Here is a 23,980-nt window from a genome sequence, read left to right as displayed (position 1 = left end):
GGTATCAGGAAGGCTGTATTCCTTCTGGAAGTTCTAGGGAAGAATCCATTCCTTGTCTTTTCCAGCTTCTAGAGGCCACCTGTATTCTTTGGCTTGTAGCATCTTCCTCTGTCTTCAAAGCTAGCAATGGTTGGTCAAATCTTTCTCATATCGCATCACTCTGACTTCTTCCATTGTCACATCCCCTTCTCTGACTCACCTGCCTGCCTCTTTCTCATATAAGGAGCTTTGTGACTACATTGGGCCCACCCAGATAATCCAAAATAATCTCCACATTTTCAGATCCTTAATTTAATCACATCTGGAAAGGGCCTTTGCCATGGAAGGTGACATATTCACAGGTTCTGGGGATTAGAACATTGACATCATTGGAGGACCATTATTTTGCCTACCACTGGACCAAACTCCATATGAGAACACAGCAGTCAACACCTTGATTGCAGCTTTATGAGACCCTACACATAGCATCCAGCTAAACCATGAATGAACTCTTAGTCCACAGAAAGTGTGAGGTAGTAAATGTATTATTTTAAATCACTGTAGCTATACTAAGTCTTTAAGCAGCAATAGAAAATACAATGGGAATATAGTTGTTCATAATGTTTCCTCATTATCTTTTAACATTTGTAGGGTCTGTAGTTGTGTCTCTTATTTCCAGACACTGGTAATTTATGTCTTTTTTTCCCCCTTTGGGTAGTCTGGCTAGAGGTTTGTCAATTTTATTGATCATTTGAAACTATCAGCTTCATTGATTTTTCTCTATTTTCATGTTTATAATTTTATTAAACTCTGCTGTTATCTTTATTATTTTCTTTTGTTTTCTTTGGGTTTTGTTTGCTATTATGTTTTAAGTTTAAGGTGGAAACTTAGATTTTTGGTCTGAGGTCTTTCTTCTTTTATGTTTTTTTATTGAAGTATTTACATACCATAAAATCCACCTTTTGAAAGTTTACAGTTCAGTTTTAAGTGTATTCACAATTATGCCATGGTCACCACTAACTTCAGAACATTCTTTAAAGTATCTTCTTTATTAATATAAGTATTCCCAACTATTCATATATTGTATTTTCCTTTCCATTAAGTTCAAAAATATTTTCTCATTTCTCTTGAGATTTGTGCTTTGATACATGGGGTATTTGCAGTGTCTTGTTTAATTTCCAACTATTTTAGGATTTTTCCCAGCTATCTTTCTGTCATTGATTTCTATTATTTCATAATGGTCCAAAAACATATTCTGTATGATTTCAATTATTTTAAATTAATTAAGGTTTATTTTTATTTTTATTTATTTATTTTTTTAATATTGATAATTTTTGGGGGGAAGAATCAATATCTTTATCATATTCAGTCTTTGTATCTGAGAACATAATCTATTTGATTGACCCCCTTTTTTTCCTAGTATAACATCTCTTAAATTAGGCTTTATTTACATAGATGATATTTCATAATTTAATTGACAATTTTTTTTCTTTCTGAGCATTACATATAATAATGATAATTTGACACTCCATAGCAGTTTATATTTGATGAATCTCTGCATTTAGTCAAGGCTTTTTTCAAAGTTCTAAATAAGGTTTACAGTTTCCCATATGTAGGCCTCTTTAAAGTTATTCTTTTTTTTTTGAGAGGGCATCTCTCGTATTTATTGATCAAATGGTTGTTAACAACAATAAAATTCTGTATACGGGACTCAATGCACAATCATTAATCAACCCCAAGCCTAATTCTCAACAGTCTCCAATCTTCTGAAGCATAAAGAGCAAGTTCTTACATAGTAAATAAGTTCTTACATGGAGAAACTTTTGGTTTTGGTCACGCATCACGAACTATAAACAATCAAGTCAGATATGATTATTCGTTTGATTTTTATACTTGATTTATATGTGAATCCCACATTTATCCCTTATTATTATTATTTTTTAATAAAATGCTTAAGTGGTAGGTAGATGCAAGATAAAGTTAGAAAACATAATTTAGTGCTGTAAGAGGGCAAATGTAGATGATCAGGTCTGTGCCTATAGACTAAGTATTAATCCAAGGTAGACAAGGGCAACAAAACATCCACGGATGCAGAAGATTTCTCTCAAAACAGGGGAGGGTGAGGTTCTAAGCCTCACCTCTGTTGATCCCCAATTTCTCACCTGATGGCCACCCTGCGACTGTGCCTGTCTTAGGTTGTTCCTCCCTTGAGGAATCTTACCCATCTCTGGCTAAACAGCCATCTTCCTGGGCCATATATGGAAATGTAAAGTTGGTAAGTGAGAGAGAAGCAATATTCTTTGAAAAGGTTAGCTTTTTACTTCTTTGCAGATTTATGCCCTGTGGCTTCTATGCCCAGCATTTGTCTTGAGGTATCTTTACCACTTGGAAGAATTATGATACTTGGTAATTTTCGATATAAGGCACGAATTCTACTAAAGGGTTGTAATTAAGAAGGAAGAAGAAAAGCTATAGAAGTAGCAGACAGAAAAAAACATGGGAAGGTTGATTATTTCTTTGACATAACTTCTTGTAGAGTAACATAAGCATGTATAGGTTTTAACAAACTACTAATTAAATTGCATAAACACATTAACAGAATAGGAATACAGATACATAACAAAAGCAGACCTACAATTACCAGCCATATCCAGTGAAACCAAGAAAACCAGTTAGGTACACTAGGCATTTGTGAAAACATCAATAATATGATGGATATTGTCTAACTGAATTTGAATAATTTGAGAAAAATCAGACAAATTAAAACAACACGTTCCTGGGAACTGTTCATATCACATATGTTCATTTAACAGTAGATAGTCTATAGTTGCACAATTTTGGAGCACTGCAACTTGCACTTCTCCTAATTCTTGGTTGAGTTCCAACAATATAGATCCAGTCAAATTTGTTGTTTTACTGTATGCACAGGTCAGCTTAGATATCTCCTTCTTCATTCCAATGGCACGTCCAGGAACCGGTGGGATGAATGCACCTACAACTGCAACAGCGCCAGGATCTTTGTTGAAGTTTTTTGATGATCATCTTCTGGAATGACTCTTCCAGAGGATGTTGATGTTGGAAGTTCTTCTTCATATTGTATCTTAATTTGTTTTCTGGGTAGCCAAATTAGGCTTTGATCCTCTGTATAAACACAAACAAACCCTTTGCCCACACTTTGATATGACCTTTATACCATTGTGAAGAACCTATTGGAGATCACCAGGAACTGCTTTATTTATTTATTTATTTATTTTTTAATAATTATTTTTTATTGAAGGGTAGTTGACACACAGTATTACATTACATGAGTTTCAAGTGTACAACACAGTGGTAGAACATTTATATACATAATTCTAGGTTCCAGCTATCACCCTACCAGGCTGCCACAATATCTCGACTATGTTCGTTATGCTATACATTACATCCCGGTTACTAATTTATTTCACCACTGGAAGTCTGTCCTTTTTTTTTTTTTTTTTTGTGAGGGCATCTCTCATATTCATTGATCAAATGGTTGTTAACGACAATAAAATTCTGTATAGGGGAGTCAATGCTCAATGCACAATCATTATTCCACCCCAAGCCTAATTTTTGTCAGTCTCCAATCTTCTGAGGCATAACAAACAAGTTTTTACATGTAGAACAAATTCTTACATAATGAATAAGTTACATAGTGAACAGTACAAGGGCAGTCATCACAGAAACTTTCGGTTTTGCTCATGCATTATGAACTATAAACAGTCAGTTCAAATATGAATACTCATTTGGTTTTTATACTTGATTTATATGTGGATACCACATTTCTCTCTTTATTATTATTATTTTTAATAAAATGCTGAAGTGGTAGGTAGATACAAGATAAAGGTAGAAAACATAGTTTAGTGTTGTAAGAGAGCACATGTAGATGATCAGGTGTGTGCCTGTAGACTATGTGTTAATCCAAGCTAGACCAGGGCAATAAAACATCCACGTATGCAGAAGATTTCTCTCAGAACGGGGAGGTGAGGTTCTAAGCCTCACCTCTGTTGATCCCCAATTTCTCACCTGATGGCCCCCCTGCGACTGTGCCTGTCTTAGGTTGTTCCTCCCTTGAGGAATCTTACCCGTCTCTGGCTAACCAGTCATCTTCCGGGGCCATACAGGGAAATGTGAAGTTGGTAAGTGAGAGAGAAGCCTTATTGTTTGAAAAAGTTAGCTTTTTACTTCTTTGCATATTTATGCCCTGTGGCTTCTATGCCCAGCATTTGTCTTGAGGTATCTTTACCACTTGGAAGAATTATGATACTCGATAAATTTGATATGAGGCACGAATTCTATTTAAGGGTTGTAATTAGGAAGGAAGAAGAAAAGCTATAGAAGTAGCAGGCGGAAGAAAACATGGGAAGATTGATTATTTCTTTGACATATCTTCTTGTAGAGTAACTTCAGCATGTATAGGTTTTAAGCTACTACTTAAATTGCGCACACACATTAACATAATAGGAGTATAGTTACATAAACAAAGCATATCTGTAATTACCAGCCATCTGCAGTGAAACCAAGAAAACCAGTTAGGCACCTTAGGCATTTGTGAAAACTTATCTATGATATGGTGGATATTGTCCAACTGAACTTGAACAGTCTGAGAGAAATCAGACAAATTAAAACAACCCATTCCTGGGGACTGTTCACATGCCATATGTTCTTTTAACAGTAAATAGTTTGTAGTTGTAAGACTTTGGAGCGCTACATTTTGCACTTCTCCAAATTCTTGGTTGAGTTCCAACAGTATAGATCCAGTCCAATTTTGTTGTTTTACTGTCTGCACAGGCCAGCTCAGATATCTCCTTCCTCATTCCCATGGCAAGTCCAGGAACTGGTGGGATGAGTGCATCTACAGCTGTAGCAGTGCGTGGATCTTTGTTGGGGTTTTTTGATGATCATTTTCTGGCATGAGTCTTCCAGAGAGTGCAGATGTTGGAAGTTCTTTTTCATATCTTATCTTAGTTCATTTTCGGGGTAGCCCAATTAGGCTTTGATCTGCTTTATTTTTTTAAGAGAAAAATATTATCAGAAAAATGTACTTCCATAGCTGATCATCCAAAACCCTTTAAAAGATCAAAATTAAGGATATGTAAAGCATGCATTAATCGTTGATTTGCAGTTAATTTTACCCTATCAGGGAGTAATCCCCCCCTTTTTTTGTTATCATTAATCTGCAATTACATGAAGAATATTATGTTTACTATGCTCTCCCCTACACCAAGTCTCCCCAAAAACCCCATTACAGTCACTATCCATCAGCCTAGCAAAATGTTGTAGAATCACTACTTGTCTTCTCTGTGTTGCACAGCCCTCCCCTTTCACCCACCCCCCACATTATATATGCTAATCGTAATACCCCCTTCCTTCTTCCCCCCCTTATCCCTCCCTACCCTCCCATTCTCCCCAGTCTCTTTCCCTTTGGAAACTGTTAGTCCCTTCTTGGGTTCTCTGATTCTGCTGCTGTATTTTTCCTTCAGTTTTTCCTTTGTTCTTATACTCCACACATGAGTGAAATTATTTGGTATTTGTCTTTCTCCGCTTGGCTTATTTCACTGAGCATAATACCCTCTACCTCCATCCATGTTGTTGCAAATGGTAGGATTTGTTTTCTTCTTATGGCTGAATAATATTCCATTGTGTATATGTACCACATCATCTTTATCCATTCATCTACTGATGGACACTTAGGTTGCTTCCAATTCTTGGCTATTGTAAATAGTGCTGCAATAAACATAGAGGTGCATCTGTCTTTTTCAAACTGGGCTGCTGCATTCTTAGGGTAAATTCCTAGAAGTGGAATTCCTGGCTCAAATGGTAAGTCTATTTTGAGCATTTTGAGGAACCTCCATACTGCTTTCCACAATGGTTGAACTAATTTACATTCCCACCAGCAGTGTAGGAGGGTTCCCCTTTCTCCACAACCTCGCCAACATTTGTTGTTGTTTGTTTTTTGGATAGTAGCCATCCTTACTGGTGTGAGGTGATATCTCATTGTGGTCTTAATTTGCATTTCTCTGGTGACTAGCGATGTGGAGCATCTTTTCATGTGTCTGTTGGCCATCTGAATTTCTTTTTTGGAGAACTGTTCAGTTCCTCTGCCCATTTTTAAATTAGATTATTTGTTTTTTGTTTGTTGAGGTGCGTGAGCTCCTTATATATTTTGGATGTCAAGCCTTTATCAGATCTGTCATTTACAAATATATTCTCCCATACTGTAGGGTACCTTTTTGTTCTATTGATGGTGTCTTTTGCTGTACAGAAGCTTTTCAGCTTGATATAGTCCCACTTATTCATTTTTGCTTTTGTTTTCCTTGCCCGGGGAGATATGCTCAAGAAGAGGTCACTCATGCTTATGTCTAAGAGATTTTTGCCTATGTTTTTTTCTAAGAGTTTTATGGTTTCATGACTTACATTCAGGTCTTTGGTCCATTTCTAATTTACTTTTGTATATGGGGTTAGACAATGGTCCAGTTTCATTCTCTTTCATGTATCTGTCCAGTTTTGCCAGCACCATCTGTTGAAGAGACTGTCATTTCCCCATTATATGTCCATGGCTCCTTTATTGAATATTAATTGACCATATATGTTTGGGTTAATGACTGGAGTCTCTAATCTGTTCCACTGGTCTATGGCTCTGTTCTTGTGCCAGTACCAAATTGTCTTGATTACTATGGCTTTGTAGTAGAGCTTGAAGTTGGGGAGTGAGATCCCCCCTACTTTATTTTTCTTTCTCAGGATTGCTTTGGCTATTCGGGGTCTTTGGTGTTTCCATATGAATTTTTGAACTATTTGTTCCAGTTCGTTGAAGAATGTTGCTGGTAATTTGATAGGGATTGTATCAAATCTGTATATTGCTTTGGGCAGGATGGCCGTTTTGACTGTATTAATTCTTCCTAGCCAAGAGCATGGGATGAGTTTCCATTTGTTAGTGACCACTTTAATTTCTCTTAAGAGTGTCTTGTAGTTTTCAGGGTATAGGTCTTTCACTTCCTTGGTTAGGTTTATTCCTAGGTATTTTATTCTTTTTGATGCTATTGTGAATGGAATTGTTTTCCTGATTTCTCTTTCTATTAGTTCATTGTTAGTGTATAGGAAAGCCGTAGATTTCTGTGTGTTAATTTTGTATTCTGCAACTTTCCTGTATTCCGATATCAGTTCTAGTAGTTTTCGAGTGGAGTCTTTAGGGTTTCTTATGTACAATAACATGCCATCTGCAAATAGTGACAGTTTAACTTCTTCTTTACCAATCTGGATTCCTTGTATTTCTTTGTTTTGTCTAATTGCCGTGGCTACGACCTCCAGTACTATGTTAAATAACAGTGGGGAGTGTGGGCATCCCTGTCTTGTTCCCAATCTGAGAGGAAAAGCTTTCAGCTTCTTGCTGTTCAGTGTGATGTTGGCTGTGGGTTTATCATATATGGCCTTTATTATGTTGAGGTACTTGCCCTCTATACCCATTTTGCTGAGAGTTTTTATCATGAATGGATGTTGAGTTTTGTCAAATTCTTTTTCAGCATCTATGGAGATGATCAAGAGGTTTTTGTCGTTCTTTTTTTTGATGTGGTGGATGATGTTGATGGACTTTTGAATGTTGTGCCATCCTTGCATCCCTGGGATGAATCCCACTTGATCATGGTGTACGATCCTTTTGATGTATTTTTGAATTCGGTTTGCTAATATTTTGTTGAGTATTTTTACATCTACATTCATCAGGGATATTGGTCTGTAATTTTCTTTTTTGGTGGGTCTTTGCCTGATTTTGGTATTAGGGTGATGTTGGCTTCATAGAATGAGTTTGAGAGTATTCCCTCCTCTTCTATTTTTTGGAAAACTTTAAGGAGAATGGGTATTATGTCTTCTCTGTATGTCTGATAAAATTCCGAGGTAAATCCATCTGGCCCGGGAGTTTTGTTCTTTGGTAGTTTTTTGATTGCCGCTTCAATTTCTTTGCTCATAATTGGTTTGTTTAACTTTTGTGTTTCTTCCTTGGTCCGTCTTGGAAAGTTTAATTTTTCTAGGAAGTTGTCCATTTCTTCTAGGTTTTCCAGCTTGTTAGCATATAGGTTTTCATAGTAGTCTTTAATAATTCTTTGTATTTCTGTGGAGTCTGTCATGATTTTTCCATTCTCGTTTCTGATTCTGTTGATGTGTGTTGATTCTCTTTTCCTCTTTATAAGTTTGTCTAGAGGCTTATCTATTTTGTTCATTTTCTCAAAGAACCAACTCTTCGTTTCATTGATATTTTCTATTGTTTTATTCTTCTCAATTTTGTTTATTTCTTCTCTGATATTTATTATGTCCCTCCTTCTGCTGACTTTAGGCCTCATTTGTTCTTCTTTTTCCAGTTTCGATAATTGTGATGTTAGACTATTCATTTGGAATTGTTCTTCCTTCTTTAAGTGTGTCCTGGATTGCTATATACTTTCCTCTTAAGACTGCTTTTGCTGCATCCCACAGAAGTTGGGGCTTGGTGTTGTTGTTGTCATTTGTGTCCATATATTCCTTGATCTCTATTTTAATTTGTTCATTGATCAATTGATTATTTAGGAGCATGTTGTTAAGCCTCCATGTGTTTGTGAGCCTTTTTGCTTTCTTTGTAGAATTTGTTTCTAGTTTTATACTTTTGTGGTCTGAAAAGTTGGTTGGTAGAATTTCAATCTTTTGGAATTTACTGAGGCTCTTTTTGTGCCCTAGTATGTGGTCTATTCTGGAGAATGTCCCATGTGCACTTGAGAAGAATGTGTATCCTGTTGCTTTTGGATGTAGAGTTCTTTAGTTGTCTATTAGGTCCATCTGTTCTAGTGTTTTGTTCCGTGCCTCTGTGTCCTTACTTATTTTCTGTCCAGTGGATCTGTCCTTTGGGGTGAGTGGTATGTTGAAGTCTCCTAAAATGAATGCATTGCATTCTATTTCCCCCTTTAGTTCTGTTAGTATTTGTTTCACATATGTTGGTGCTCTTGTGTTGGGTACATACATATTTATAATGGTTATATCCTCTTGTTGGACTGAGCCCTTTATCATTATGTAATGTCCTTCTTTATCTCTTGTTACTTTCTTTGTTTTGAAGTCTATTTAGTCTGATACTAGTACTGCAACCCCTGCTTTCTTTGTGGTGTTTGCATGAAATATGTTTTTCCATCCCTTGACTTTTAGTCTGTGCATGTCTTTGGGTTTGAGGTACTCTGTGTCTTTTGATTGATGTATTCACTCCATTTACATTTAGGGTGACTATTGAAAGGTATGTACTTATTGCCATTGCAGGCTTTAGATTCATGGTTACCAAAGGTTCAAGGTTAGCTTCTTTAGTATCTTACTTCCTAACTTAGCTCGCTTATTGAGCTGTTATATACACTGTCTGGAGATTCTTTTCTTCTCTCCCTTCTTATTCCTCCTCCTCCATTCTTTATATATTGGTTGTTTTATTTTGTGCTCTTTCATGTTTCCTTTAACTGCTTTTAGTGGGTAGTTGATTTTATTTTTTTGCCTTTAGTTAGTATTTGGTTGGTCTGCTTTCTTTGCTATGATTTTATTTTCTCTCGTGACATCTGTTTAGTCTTAGGAGTGCTCCCGTCTAGAATAGTCCCTCTAAAATACCCTGTAGAGGTGGTTTGTGGGAGGCAAATTCCCTCAACTTTTGCTTGTCTGGGAATTGTTTAATCCCTCCTTCATATTTAAGTGATAATCGTGCTGGATACAGTATTCTTGGTTCAAGGCTCTTCTGTTTCGTTGCATTAAATATATCATGCTATTCTCTTCTGGCCTGTAAGGTTTCTGTGGAGAAGTCTGATGATAGTCTGATGGCTTTTCCTATATAGGTGACCTTTTTCTTCTCTCTAGCTGCCTTTAAAACTCCGTCCTTGTCCTTGATCTTTGCCATTTTAAGTATTATGTGTCTTAGTGTTGTCCTCTTAGGGTCCCTTCTGTTGGGAGTTCTGTGTGCTTCCGTGGTCTGATCAACTATTTCCTTCCGCAGTTTGGGGAAGTTTTCAGCAATTATTTCTTCTAAAACACTTTCTATCCCTTTTTCTCTCTCTTCTTCTTCTGGTACCCCTATAATGCGGATATTTTTCCTTTTGGATTGGTGACATTGTTCTCTTAATATTGTTTCATTTCTGGAGATCCTTTTTTCTCTGTCTGCATCAGCTTCTATGCGTTCCTGTTCTCTTGGTTCTATTCCATCAATGGCCTCTTGCATCTTATTCATTCTGCTTATAAATCCTTCGAGAGTTTGTTTCAATTCTGTAATCTCCCTCCGGACATTTGTAATCTCCCTCCAGACTTCATCCCTTAGCTCTTGTATTCTCTGCATCTCCATCAGCATGTTTATGATTTTTATTTTGAATTCGTTTTCAGGAAGAATGGTTAGGTCTGTCTCCTCAGGTGTTGTCTCTGTGATATTTGTCTGCCTCAAATTCTGCCTTTTCATGGTGATAGAGATAGTTTGCGGAGCTGGCACGAGTGACGCCTGGGAGAACGTCCCTTCTTGTTGGTTTGTGGCCTTCTTTCCTGGGAGAACAGCGACCTCTAGTGGCTTGTGCTGGGCAGCTGTGCATAGACGGGGCTTCTGATTCTTGCCCGGCTGCTATGGAGTTTATCTCCGCTGTTGCTGTGGGCGTGGCTTGCCTCAGGCTGCTGCTTTGATATGGTGGAGCTGCGTCAGAGGGGAAATGGCCTGGGGCTGTTTATCTCCTTGAGGGGCCTCTGAGCTGCCCTGCTATCCAGCGGTTTAGGGTGCCTGGAGTTCCCTGCTGCTGGGCTAATTGTCCTGTGATGCTTCCATCTCGCTGTGGGGTCCCTGTCCCTTTAAGACTTCCAAAAAGCACTCGTTTTTTCTTTGTCCCTGGGGCACCAGCTGCAGGGACCTGCTCACAGGTCTTACTGTCCTATTTTCCTAGTTTTCCACACCCCACACATGCACTGTGTCTGCGGTCTGGTGCGGATGGCTTGGGCTGGGTGTTTAGCAGTCCTGGGATCCCTCTCCCTCCCTGCTCTGACTCCTCTCCTCCCGCTGGGAGCTGGGGTGTGGAGAGCTTGGGTCCTGCCGGGCCACAGCTTGTATTTTACCCCCTTTGCGAGGTGCTTGGTTCTCGCCAGTGTGGATGTAGTCTGGCTGTTGTCCTGTGTCTTCTGGTCTCTCTTTTAGGAAGAGTTGTCTTTGTTGTATTTTCAAAAATATATGTGGTTTTGGGAGGAGATTTCCGCTGCTCTACTCTCACTGCCATCTTGGCTCTGCCTCTCCATTAAGGTTTATTTTATGGCCTAGAAATATGGTCTGCTTTGGTTTATCTTTCATGTGCACTTTAAAAGAATTTTGTTAGCTGTAGTACTCTATAAATGTTAATGACATCACATTGGTTGATAGTGTTGTTAAAGTCTTATATGTTCTTACTGATTTTGTATTTGTTTGTCCTTTTGATTAATGACAGTAGTGTTTAAGCCTTCAGGTATACCTGTAAATTTGACTTTGGTAATATCACTTTCTGTTTTATATATTTGAGCATCTGTTTAGGTATATAGACCTTTAGGGTTGTGATGCTACCTTTGTGAATTAACCTTTTATCGTTATCATTTATGTGGCTCTTTATTCCTGGTAATGGTCCTTGTTCTGAAGCCCACTTTGTCTGATATTAATATAGCAGTCCAGCTTTCTTTTGATTAGAGCTTCTGTGGTATTTATTTTTCCATTTTTAAACTTTTTATTTATGTATATCTTGTTATTTAAAGTGGATATCTTATAGATAGCATATAGTTTGTTACTATTATTTTTATCTTATCTGACAATGTCTATTGCATAATTGGTGTGTTTGTACTATTTACATTTAATATAATTATTGATATGTAGATTTAGGTCTCTTCCTTTCATGTTCTTTATTCAACTATTCAGCTATTGTTTTTAACACCTTTATTGAGCATTAATTTACATGCTATAGAAATAACTTATGTATACAATTCAGTGATTTTTAGTACATTTATGGAGTTTTACAGCCATCACCAACATTCAGCTTTAGAATAGCTTTACCACCACTGAAAGATCCCTTCTGCCCATTTGCAGTTACTTCCCATTTCTACCCCAAGTCAAGTATGAATCTGCTTTCTGTCTGTATAGATTTACATTTCCTGGATGATTCGTATAAATGAAATTATACAATATATGACCTTTTGCACCTGGATTTTTTAGATTAGCATGTTTTGAGATTCATACATGTTGTAACATATATCACTTTCTTCCTGTTCATTGACTAATAGTAGTCCATCCTATGGATAGACCAAATTTTTGGTTTATCCTTCACCAGCAGATGGACATTTGGATTATTTCAAGTTTTTATCTGTTATTTCAAATATTATCTATTATCTATTTTGGCCATTTCTGGACTCTCAATTCTGTTTTATTGAACTATGTGGCCATCCTCTTACCGGTATTATGCTATCTTGATTATTGTTGTTTTGTATTAAGTTTTGAAATCAGAAAATATAATTTTGTTCTTCTTTCTCAACATTTTGTTGTCGATTCTGTCCTTTGAATTTTCACATAAAATTTAATATCAACTTGTGAATTTCTGCAACAAAGACAGGTATTGCATTAATCTATAGATAGATTTGGGGAAAATTGCTATTTAATAATATTTAGTCTTCTCATTTATGAACATGAAATGTTTCTCTATTTAGATCTTTCAACAGCATTTGTAGTTTTCTTTGTACAGTTCTTGTATTTCTTTTTTTAAATTCCTAAGAATTGTTTTCTTAATTTGATATTTGGATTACTCATTGGTGATATTTATAAATTGATTTTTGTATATTGATCTTGAATCTGGTGACCTTACTGAACTCATTCATTTATTCTACTAGTTTTTTTTTAATTCCTTAGGTTTTTTTAACATATGGGATCATGCTATCTGCAAATAAAAATGGTTTTACTTCTTCCTTTCTAATATGGATACCTTTTATTTCTTTCTCTTGCCTAACTGAACTGGCTAGAGTCTCTAGTACAATGCTGAATAGTGTGATAAGAGCAAATATCATTGCCTTGCTCTTGATTTTAGGGGGGAACCATTCAATATTTCATAGTCTCTTAAGTATGATGTTGGCAATGGGCTTTTCATAGATGCTGTTTACCAGGTTGAGGAAATTCCCTTTTCTTCCTAGTTGAAATTGTTTTTCATGAATCAGTATTGGAGTTTGTTAGATGATTGATTTTTCTGTATATATTAAGATGATCATGTAGTTTTTTTCCTTTATTCTATTAACATGATATATTACATTAATTGATTTTACATGTCAAATCAACCTTGTATTCCTGGGATAAATCCCACTTGATCATGTTTAATACTTTTTATATTTGCCAGATTCAGTTTCCTATTGTTTTGTTGAGGATTTTTGTGTCTGTATTTATGAGGGAAATTGGTTTATTATTTTTTTCTTTTGATGTCTTTGTCCAGCATTTATGTCATGGTAATACTGACTTAACAGAATGAGTTGAGAAATGATCCTTACTCTACTATTTTCTGAAGCATTTGTGAAAGATTGGTATTATTTATTCTTTAAATTTTGGTGGAATTCAACCACTGAAATTATCTGTGCCTATGCTTTTATTTGTGGAGGTATTTTAAATTACTTGTTCAGTTTCTTGTTATGAGTCTATTTGGATTTTCCATTTCTTTTTGTTAGTTTTGGTAATTTTTGTCTTTTTAGGAATTTGTCTGTTTCATATAAGTTATCCAAATTATTGGAATAAAGCTATTTATAGCATTCCTTTATAACCCTTTTAATTTCTCTAAGTTTGCTAGTGAAGTCTCCTCTATCACTTCTGTTTTAGTTTGGGTCTTCTATCTTTTTTTCTTGGTTAGTCTAGCTAAAGTTTGCTAATTTTGTTATTTTCAGAGAATCAACTTTTGGTTTTACTGATTTGCTTCAGTGTTTTCTATTTTAGTGATTTCTATTCTGTTCTTTATTTCCTTTCTTTTGTTAGCTGTGGGTTTAATTTGTTCATTATCTCCTATTTTCTTTAGATTAAAGCTTAGGTTATTGATTTGGGATCATTCTTTTCCAATATAGTTATTTACCTGTGCAGTTTCTCTTGCCTCCTCAGCTCCTGGAATACTACTGTAGTGCCCCTTTCTTGACTGTCAGCATTGGAAATACTTCCCATGGCTTAGGAATCACCAATTTTATGAATATTGGAGGTTGCCAGTGGGGCAACCAGGGCTTGTACTAGACATGCAGTATTCACTACCAGCATCCACTGTCTAGTACCAGCATCCAGTATGCAGTATGGCAATATTGGCAATTTCAGCTGAGGGATCCAGGGTTCAGAGCAGCAGCATCTTCACTAGACTGGTTCTCAGGTGTGATTTTGACTGTGTTTACTCTGTGCAGCATCCTTTTATTCCTGTCTGATTTTTTATCTTGGATTTTCAGTCTTTCTAGGGATTGTCCAAGCTACAATAAACTCCTTTTCTAATTAAGTCGGCTAAAGTTGTTTTCTGTTGACTGACTGGTAACCTGACTGGTATTTGCATCCTGCTGCACCTTGCTCCATAGTTTTGCTGTCTAAAACTTATCTTCTTTTAAAAGTCAGGTCAGGCATTATTTCTTCCACACCAGCTAAAGTAGTATCCCTTCTTTGTACTTATATAGTACCCTGTTCTTATCCCTATCATCATTTCTGCCATTTACCTGCTAGATTCCTATCTCTCTTGCTAAAAGTGCAAGTTTCTTTAAGGGCAGAGACCATGTTTATTCTCAGTGTCTGAGATTTAGTGGGTACTCAAAGGCACAAACATAAATGTTTGATGGATATTATTTTTAATGTCCTTAAATTGTGTATTTGCCTCAAAACTGAATTATTTGCAATGTTGAACTCATTGTTATGTAGATCTGCTGGGGCCATGGAAGCCAGTGGAAACTCTTGGTCATTCTTTAAAGCTCAGTTGCTTAGTTTGCAGCAAATGAAACAGGTAATTTCTATGATTTGTTTTCTGGTTCTAAAATATTTAAAAGGAAGTTTTTTCTATATAAGTAGGGCTAACACACTGAGGAGAGTAGTTGATAAGTATGTTACTTTTTCTGCAGTTATTTCTAATTTGTGCCAGAAGTATGTGACTTATTAATGGGACTGGCTTAAAGTCCAGTAAAATCCTAGATAAATAAAGTGTTTAGAACTGAAGAAAGGAGGAAAAATAATAATATAGGAAGAAAAATCTGGCCATGGAAAGACTTTTTATATGCTCTTTGAGAACTGGGATATGTTACTCTTTTTATTTCTCATAATAGTTCACACATAATACATACACTAGTGAATTATGTTTGTATATACTTACTAAGTTCCTTATTACTCTAAAATTCTTTGATTCTATAATTTGAGACAGCTCAGGAAATATTTGGACCAATAGAATATGTACTTCTAGAGGAAACAGACAGTGGTTTTTGACCAAGAAGACTGCAGATTTAGGTAGGCTTTAAGTCTTATAGTAGACTGAGTAAGGAAGCCAGGAAGAATTTTTCTAAGTCTGGACTTCGGGTCTTCTCCTTGTACCTGTAACAGCCCACTATTGTAAATAGTTTTGAAATCCTTTGGTCCTTTGGTGATTGTTGGGAACACTCTTGTACATGTTCTTAATCTGCTCTAAGAGGTCCTGTGCTTTATGGGAATAGTTGAAACTAATTGAAGCATTTGGAAGCCCCTGGAGAGCCAGTGAGTGGTCCTCTGAGAGGATTCTTACTCCAGCAAAGCATGCAAGATTTGAAATTAAGTGTTAGAATTAGTGATCCACCAGCTCAAGAGCAAGCTCCAAGGTTTTGTCACTCCTAAGAGGAGACAGGTAGATCAAGCTCCTAGGCAGGATTCTTGTTCTGAGTGCCTTTGTGGGAAAGCAGTAAACAAAGATAATAGACTTGGGAGAAGGGACTCTGAGCTGGCAGAGAGTGTGAGTATAGATTGGGGGTATAGAAATGAAAAGTTCATAGTCTAGTGGGAAAGACAGGTAAGTAGCAGTGGATTTACCACGAAAATAACTTGCACAGGCCCTTTCCAAGGCCCTGGAAAGGGCATAGCAAAATATTATATTAGTAATATTTTTCTTAAAGATGCCTCCTCACACATATGAAACCAAATTGCATAAGCTTCAGGGCTCATGAAACCTAGATCTGCCCTTGCATTCAAGTACATCAACAAGTACAGCATGTTGTAGCAAAGTATCACAAAGAGATCCTCATTGTTCTGGTAGAAGCACTAAAGAAAGGCATCCTACTCAAGGTGGCATTTGAATAGAGAGAGAATTCCTGCGCCAGGAGAGCAGAGATTCTTGTCTTTTTATTCATCATGGAGTCTCTAATACCTAGAAAATTGCCTGGCACATATCAAGTGGTCAACAAACATTGTGGTGAAAGAATAAGGAGTGAGTCACAGTAGACAATTGGGGAATGTTTATGTGTGAAAGGACTAGCAGCCTGATGAGGTAGGTGCCTTGAGGGGGAGTAGTGAGTGATGTGGCTAGATAATACGTAGTCAGGAGACAAGGCATGCAGGTTTCTTTTATACTCTGCTCAGGTTTTCGACTATCCTACAGACTCTGGTGAACCAACTGAAGTCTTTAAGCTGACTATTCTCAGCCAACGACTGAGTATCCCTGAGCAGGGATACTAAGGCCAGTCTTGCAAGATGTAGGATTCCTCTGATAGGTTGTCTTGGCTTGAGGATTTCCCATTGGCCTTGCTGAAATTTTATTTGAACTGCATGACAGTCTAAGATTCTTCCTACCCAACCTTCCTTCTTTCCCTCTCTTCCACACAAGGGTCATAGTTCCATCATGTTCTTACAACTCTTCCAGCCTTCTTTGATTCCCTCCCCATTTTCCCTCACAGGAGCTTACCCTGCCCTCACCACAATTCTCTTGTATCTAATTTCATTTTGACATCTCCTTCTCAGATGATTCAACCAACACACATGGTCCAAGAAAATACATGGTAAGATAGGGTTCTGGGTATGGTTCACCCATTTCCCAGTGAGCAAAGATTATTCCTTCCTGGTGGTATGTGAAGAATGAATAATCCCTGGCACACGTGGTAATCTAATTGCCAAAGATTTCACTGGAAGTGGCCTGGGAAAACTTCCTGGTTGAGAGGATTGATTTACTGGTGCAGTGATTCAGTCATTCTGAAGAGATGGGGGAAACAATGTATACAAAGACCGTGGAGTTGGCTGGCTATTGCTAAGCTGAATTGGCACTTGCTCAGAGGGATATTGAGAATCAGAGGGTTATTAATAAATAAAGTCTAAGTATGAAAGCCCTCATATATCACAGTGGGAAGAGAGGACATAGCTGAGTAGCAAACAGATCTGTTTAGAACAGCAGAGCTCCATAGATATTTAAATAGTTGGTCAAGGCAGGTCTGTTATGCTAGGGTCATAGGCCTGACTGTGAAAACCTAGGGTTCATGACTTATGGGATAGGGACATGTGGATGGATGCTTCTAAGGATTTTGGCTCTGAAGACCCCCCTGAACCCTAAGAATTTGCAAAAGTGACCTACTCTTCCACAGTAAGAGCTAGCACTTCTGTATTGATAGATATAATAAGTTTAGAATCTCTCCCTCCATAAAGCAACAGGTACCCCCCTCAGTAGCCCTACCTGCTCTCCTGGCTGTTAGGCCAGTTACTTAGGGTTAAATACTAGCATAACCTGGCTGGGGAAGTGCTGGACCTGATAAGAGAGGAAAGCTCTTATACACTGAAGGAACTGTAAGAATTAGGTAGCATGTACTGGCAGAAGCAGGGTAGTATATCTGGTATTGTATATTGAGAGTGCTTTATCAGTGTTGCTGGATTTAACACATGATTTAATACACTGGCAAAACCCTAATGGATGGGGTGATTCTTAAGAGTCTCTAAAAAATTGATGGCTAATGCTGAGTGAGGTAGAAATACTTGAGATATCTTGGCAGATGGTAGAAGGAATAAAGAGACTGAGGGAAGTGGACAAGCAAGAATGACTATATTATGTGAGACCACAAAACATACCAGTAGATTATGTTCCATGGAAGAGCTCAGAAGACACACCATTTTCCAAGGCTATCAGGAAAGTTCTGGTGAGAATAGTACCAGCATCATAGTGGCAGCTTTTCTCTGAAGGTCAGGGCTGATTGTAGGAGAGGTGGTCATGGAGCTGGGCTCATTAATATCCATGGGGATGATAAACTTTAGTGTAATAGAGGCCATATAATTGTAAGGGCCTTGAAGGTCTGAGGGGACAGCCAAGGACTTGAGCTGCCTGGAGCTGTGGAGATGGTAATAAAGCATCATCTCCAGGAGAAAAAAGAGATAGCAACACCATGGCAAGTATATACTGTGATGATTCCCCCAGTTCTTTTTCCAAACCTGTGGCAGTTTACTTGGGCGATTGTATACTGGGGAAGGGAAAACAGCCAAGACACATTTTGAGGGCTTTTAGATACATAGTCTGAGTTGGCATTGATACCTGGAGACCCAAAGCATCATTATAGTTCTAATAGAGTAGGGACCAGGTAATAAATGAAATCCTCACTAAAGTTGACTCAGAGTGTGTCCGCTGGGTTTGTGGATACACCCAGTGGTCATTTCCCCTGTTCCTGATTGCACTGATATACTCGGAAGTTAGAGTAATACTCACATTGGGTTCCTAGTCCGTGAGGTAAAAGATATAGTAAGGAAGGCCAAGTAGAAAGCTTTGAAACTGTTCTGTCACTTTTCTTCCTCTCCCAGCTAAGACTGTAAATGAGAAACAATATCACATCTGAGGAAAATAAGTGAAGACATGGCTGGCTTAAACAAGCAGTAGCCTTCATCATAGCTGCTATGCCAGGTATGGTCTAATTGCAAGAGCAGATTGATAAGTCTTTAGATTCATGGAATATGGCCATTGATCTGACAAAAGCTCATTGATGAAATCTGGTCTGCCTGGGCATCCTACAGAGCCATCATACTAATCCACTTCATTGATGGCATACTGATGTGCTTCAGAGGCTGGGAGATAAACCCTACAAAGATCCAGGAACCTGACATTTCAGTGAAGTTTTTAGGAGTCCAGTGGTAAGAAGTATGTTGGGATAGCTCTCTACTGTAAAACAAATTGCTGTATCTTGTATCTCCTATCACAAAGATGGAAGCACAGTGCCAGTAGTCCTCTTTGGGTTCTGGAAGCAATATATTTCACACCTAGAATCATTGCTCTTGCTCATATACCAGGTGACATGGGAGGCTTTGGGTGAGACCTGGAAAAGAAAAGGGCTCTGCCAAAAGGACCTGGAGGACCCTATGGTGTTGGAAGGGTCAATAGTAGGAAAAGATACAGTATGGAGCTTATGTTGAGCTCCAGTGGGGCAATCACAATGCAGGCTCATGGAATTCTGGCTCCTGCTGCCTCAGAATGTTCAACCTGTCAGCAGTAGAGACCAAATGCTGAGCCCTTGATGGGGTACTGTTCCTTAAGACCAACCAGCCACTTGGTGGCAGGGCCAAGTACAACCTATACTGGCCAATCAACTACATTGGGCCCCTCCTACAATGGAAGAACCAGTGGTTCATTCTCACAGGGATAGATGTCTTTGGGTATGAGTTTGCATTTTCTACCTGTAATGCCTCAGCCAGCATCACTATTTAGGGGCTTATGTATGTCTGATCCCCAGGCAGCTTTCTCACACAGCTTAGAATCCCAACATGCCACCCACTTCACAGTGAAGGATGTTTGAAATAGGCCCATGATCAAGATCCACTGGTCACATCACATACTGCACCCTCCTGGGGCAGCTAGTCTCAGAAAACGTTGGGACATCCTTTTAAAGGCACAGCTACAGTGCCAGCTTGGTGGCAACACTCTGAAAGCCTGGGTCATCATTAAAGATGCAGTATGTATAGAGAGAACTTTATGTGGTGTTAGGTCCACAGTGGGAATAGCACAGAGGTCTGGAGACCAAGGTGTAAGCAGTAGTAACCCCACTTACCATTACTCACAATGAACCAATGGTAGATTTTGTACTTCCTGTCCCTGCAACTCTAGCTTTGCAGAGTTGGAGGGCTTGATCCCCAAAGAAGGTGTGCTTTTGCCAGGGAGCACAGCAAAGATCCCACTGAACTATAACCTGTGGCTGCCACCAGGGGATTTTGAACTCCTCGCGTCCAAGGACCAGCCTGAGAAAAGTCATCATATTGGTAGAAGTAAACTACACTAATCAGTGGGAGAAGGGAAGGCTGCTTTATAGTGGGGATAGGGAGGAAATATGTGTGGAATCTGTGTCATGCTGTTGGGTATCTCTGATATCCCCTTGCCCCCTTGAATGGACACATGAAGCAACTCCAACCTAAGAAGTGTGTGATCACCAATAATATCGTTTCTAGACCCTTCAGGAGTGAAGGCATGGGTCATAATACCAGGTAAGCCACCAAGACCAGCCAAGTGATAGATGACACTGAGGGGAATTTAGAATGGAGAAGGCAGGGTATAAGTACCAGTTGTAGGCCTGAGATCAACAGCAGTGATGAGGGTTATAGTTTGTTTCACTAACCTGGCCCTTCCTCAGGAAGATAAGGCTGAGAACCATGGAGGAACTTCTCCCCGGTCCCCTGTGGAGAAGATGTGTACAACCATGAGGAGTGCCTGTCACATCTACTGTGGGGAGCATAACTGACTGATGCCCCCAGCTGCTGTGTTCTAAATATATCCCTGCATTTGCTCCAAGGCCATATTTCCATTGGTCTGTTCCCTGCCAGGATGGTACACAGCAGGGATGTTACAGCAGACCCATTCCTGTGAAACAGAGGACTCCCCAGAATTATGACTTTGGCCTGAGGGTTCTATAATGGCTTTGCAGGAACTTTCTGAAAGCCCCATGGCAATCTAAGGCTCTTCCTATCCTACCTTCCTTACTCCCCTCTCTCCTTTCCAACGGTGAGATGTGTATCACTATCTGACAGATCCCAGATTTCTCCAGCTCCCTCCCCATTTTCTTTCACAGGCATCTGCCCCTCCCTTTTTTTTTTTTTTTTTTTGCAAGTTAATCTGATCTTGGTGTCTTCTTCTTAGAGGATCTCAACTAACACAGGTAGGTATAAATTTACCCATTGTATAGGTAAAGAAACTATGCTTCAGAGTAGTTAAATAATCTGCACAAGGTTATACAGCCAGGAAGTGGCAGAGCTGCAATTTAAATCCAGAATTATCTGGCTTCAAAGCCTGTGTGCCTAGATTTCATATTCCTGTTTTCCTGTGTCTGTAGTTGCTGTTAGCTACATTCTCCCTTAATTCCCTGGAAAGGCTTTTGAGAATTCTAGTCCATTTGTACCCTAAAGAGGCAGGAGGAGTTTTTGACCAAACCTGTAGTAGAATGTGAAAGGAAGAACATTGTACTCCTGGGGTTGGTAACAGTTCCTGAGTTTAAAGAGTCCCCCTGGGGAAGGAAAACCTCAGGGGACAAGCACCTTTGCTGAGCTTCTTCCCCTTCTCTGCCTGGAAAATCTTCCTGGATAGTTTAACTGTCAAAGTTCAGAGTTTTCTTCTTTTATAAGAGAAACCATATGCCTTTATACCCATTATCTTATTAGAACATGTCCCTCCTCACACAGAGCCTTCTATACTTTTGTAAGATTTCCTCATTTTTATTAAATATAAAACACAAAATTTCTAAGGTTAACACTGGAATAAAATCAGTGGCTAGCTGTGTGACCCAGGCACTTTGCCAGTGGAATTCATTCACCTTTTCCTGATCATCTTCCTTCACCACACTGGCCTAAGGAGACAATGTTCTTTTATCATTCTGCTTCTCACATGGACACAGGGATTTTGTGAGATCTCTATAAAAAGCTGAAATATCTGAATGAGACATTAGTAAAGGATAACAAAAGGGAAACCAGCCTTGAACTGCCATGAATCTGTTGTAGGCAATATGCTTGCAAGTCAGCTGTATTTGCAGAGGCTGAAGGATGCTTTCCACCCCAGGCCAGCTCACCCAACTTCTTCTCCTGGCCCTTAGTGGGTTCCACTAAGGGAAAAACATTATTTTTTAAACAATTAAGGCCAGACAACTTTTTGCCTCAGTGTCTGCCTTAATTGTTTTGATTTCCCTTCCATTTTTGAGGACCCTATTTACCCTAGATGTTTGACACAGGGAAACACTTCACCCTATTGGAGAAAATATATCCCTTACCAGTTCAGTTTCCGTATGTAACCTTTTCTCCTTGTCCATCTTCAGCTTCCACATTTTTCTCACCTCCACTGGATCATTTCCATAGTTTTATTTGTACACAAGCATGCTGTGATATTACCTTCAGAAAACCCACAAACAAATACACAATATTCTACAACCCCTTTCAGTTTATGGCTCTCTTCTGTGCTCTCCTTTCATCAAAACTCTTACCTGTCTCAACTGCCTCTCTTTGCACTCTTTCTTGAGAATGGAAATTAGACAGGGATAAATATCCCATCATTTAGATTTTCATTCCTACCATTCCACTGAGAACACTCTTTTGAAGCTCCTCAGTGGCTTTCATGTATGAAACCCAATATTCAATTCTCAGCTCCAATCTTGCTTGTCCTTCAGGCAGTATTAATATAGTTGATCATTCCCTCTTACCTTAAAAATGATACTCACTTGACTTTGGAAAAACCACATTTTCCTGGTTTTCTGCCCATATCATGAACTCCTCCTCCTCATATTTCTTATTATATTGGAGTTCCCTAGGACTCAGGCCTCACCCTATCAGGGGTTGGGAAATGAGCTCTATAAAGGGCCAGAGAATAAATTTTTTGGTTTTGGAGCCATATGGTTTCTGTTACCACTACTCAAGAAGCCATAGACAGTACAGTAGTTCCCCCTTCAATGTGTTTTTGTTTTCTGTGGTTTCAGTTACCTGTTGTCAACCATGGTCTGGAAGCAGGTGATGCTGCTTCTGATGAATCTTCAGGTCAGTAGTAGCCTAGAGCTGTGCCACAATGCCAATGTCATTCCCCTCACTTCATCTCATCAGGTGGATGTTTCATCATCTCACATCATCATGACATGAAGAAGGGTGAGTATGATGCAATAAGATATTTTGAGAGCAAGAAAGATTTCACATTCACATAATTTTTATTTCCATGTATTGTTATAACTGTTCTGTTATTAGTTATTGTTAATCTCTTACTGTGTCTGATTTGCAAATTAAACTTTATCATAGGTATGTGTGTATAGGAAAAAACATATAAGGTTTCCACAGGGGTCCACTGTGGGTCTTGAAACATACCTGCAGATAAGGGAAGACTACCATACATAGAAAAGTGTTGAACTGATTATTGTGATGACTGCTATATTTACTCAGTGCTTATTAAGAGCCTTACATTGCTAAATAAATAATAATTTGTTGACCTATTATTTCAGCTTAGTTATCTGAGCATTACTGCAGCTCAGAGGGAGGAAAAGTTCCCCTCTTGTGTAGAGGAGGGCAGGGAATTCTACTTTGAAATGTCTATATTTCTTCAGGAACTTGTACCTAATTTTATTTGAAATTCAAGGATTTTGAGAGTCAAGGCTATGTCTGAACTCTTTTTTTCTTATTAATGGCAGCATTCAGCCTTTGCAGCTGAGGGGAATGAGGGACAGCTTCTCAGTAGGGTCTCAGAAAGAGGGAGGTTACTTTATTTGTTGAGATGGAGTGATTAAACTCCCAAAGTGAATTTTGAGAGACAGCTGCACACAGAAAAGAGATGATTAGAATTAATTACTGTTGTTGTCGATGTTTTGCATTTCTACAGCACTTTGTGTTTACAAAGACTTTTGTAATCACTTATTAGCTCTCCCCCACCAGAACCTTGCCACACAGGCAGCACTACTACAGATGTTTGTATTTGTCTTCAGGGAAAAAAAATCTGAGCGGCTTTGGCTGCATACTAGGATTAAGGAATCAAAACCCTTATTGTATGTAGCTCTTTTACTTACTGTGCGACTTGAGAATCCAAATGAGAACTTGAACATT

General features: G+C 38.4%; 1 long non-coding RNA gene across 1 annotated transcript in view; it reads left to right on the top strand.

Moving 5' to 3' along the window:
• Positions 1-23,186, top strand: part of LOC130683009 (uncharacterized) — a 47,014-nt gene extending 23,828 nt beyond the window's left edge. Inside the window, exon 2 of the long non-coding RNA XR_008996552.1 lies at positions 22,876-23,186. This is a non-coding gene — a long non-coding RNA (uncharacterized LOC130683009). The remainder of the gene's footprint in view (positions 1-22,875) is intronic.
• Positions 23,187-23,980: the final 794 nt, after the last annotated feature.

The sequence above is a fragment of the Manis pentadactyla genome, chromosome 3, assembly GCF_030020395.1.
Source record: "Manis pentadactyla isolate mManPen7 chromosome 3, mManPen7.hap1, whole genome shotgun sequence".
Classification (NCBI taxonomy): domain Eukaryota; kingdom Metazoa; phylum Chordata; class Mammalia; order Pholidota; family Manidae; genus Manis; species Manis pentadactyla.
The sequence above is the reverse complement of the archived record's forward strand: the minus strand, read 5'-3'. Positions and strand labels throughout refer to the sequence as shown.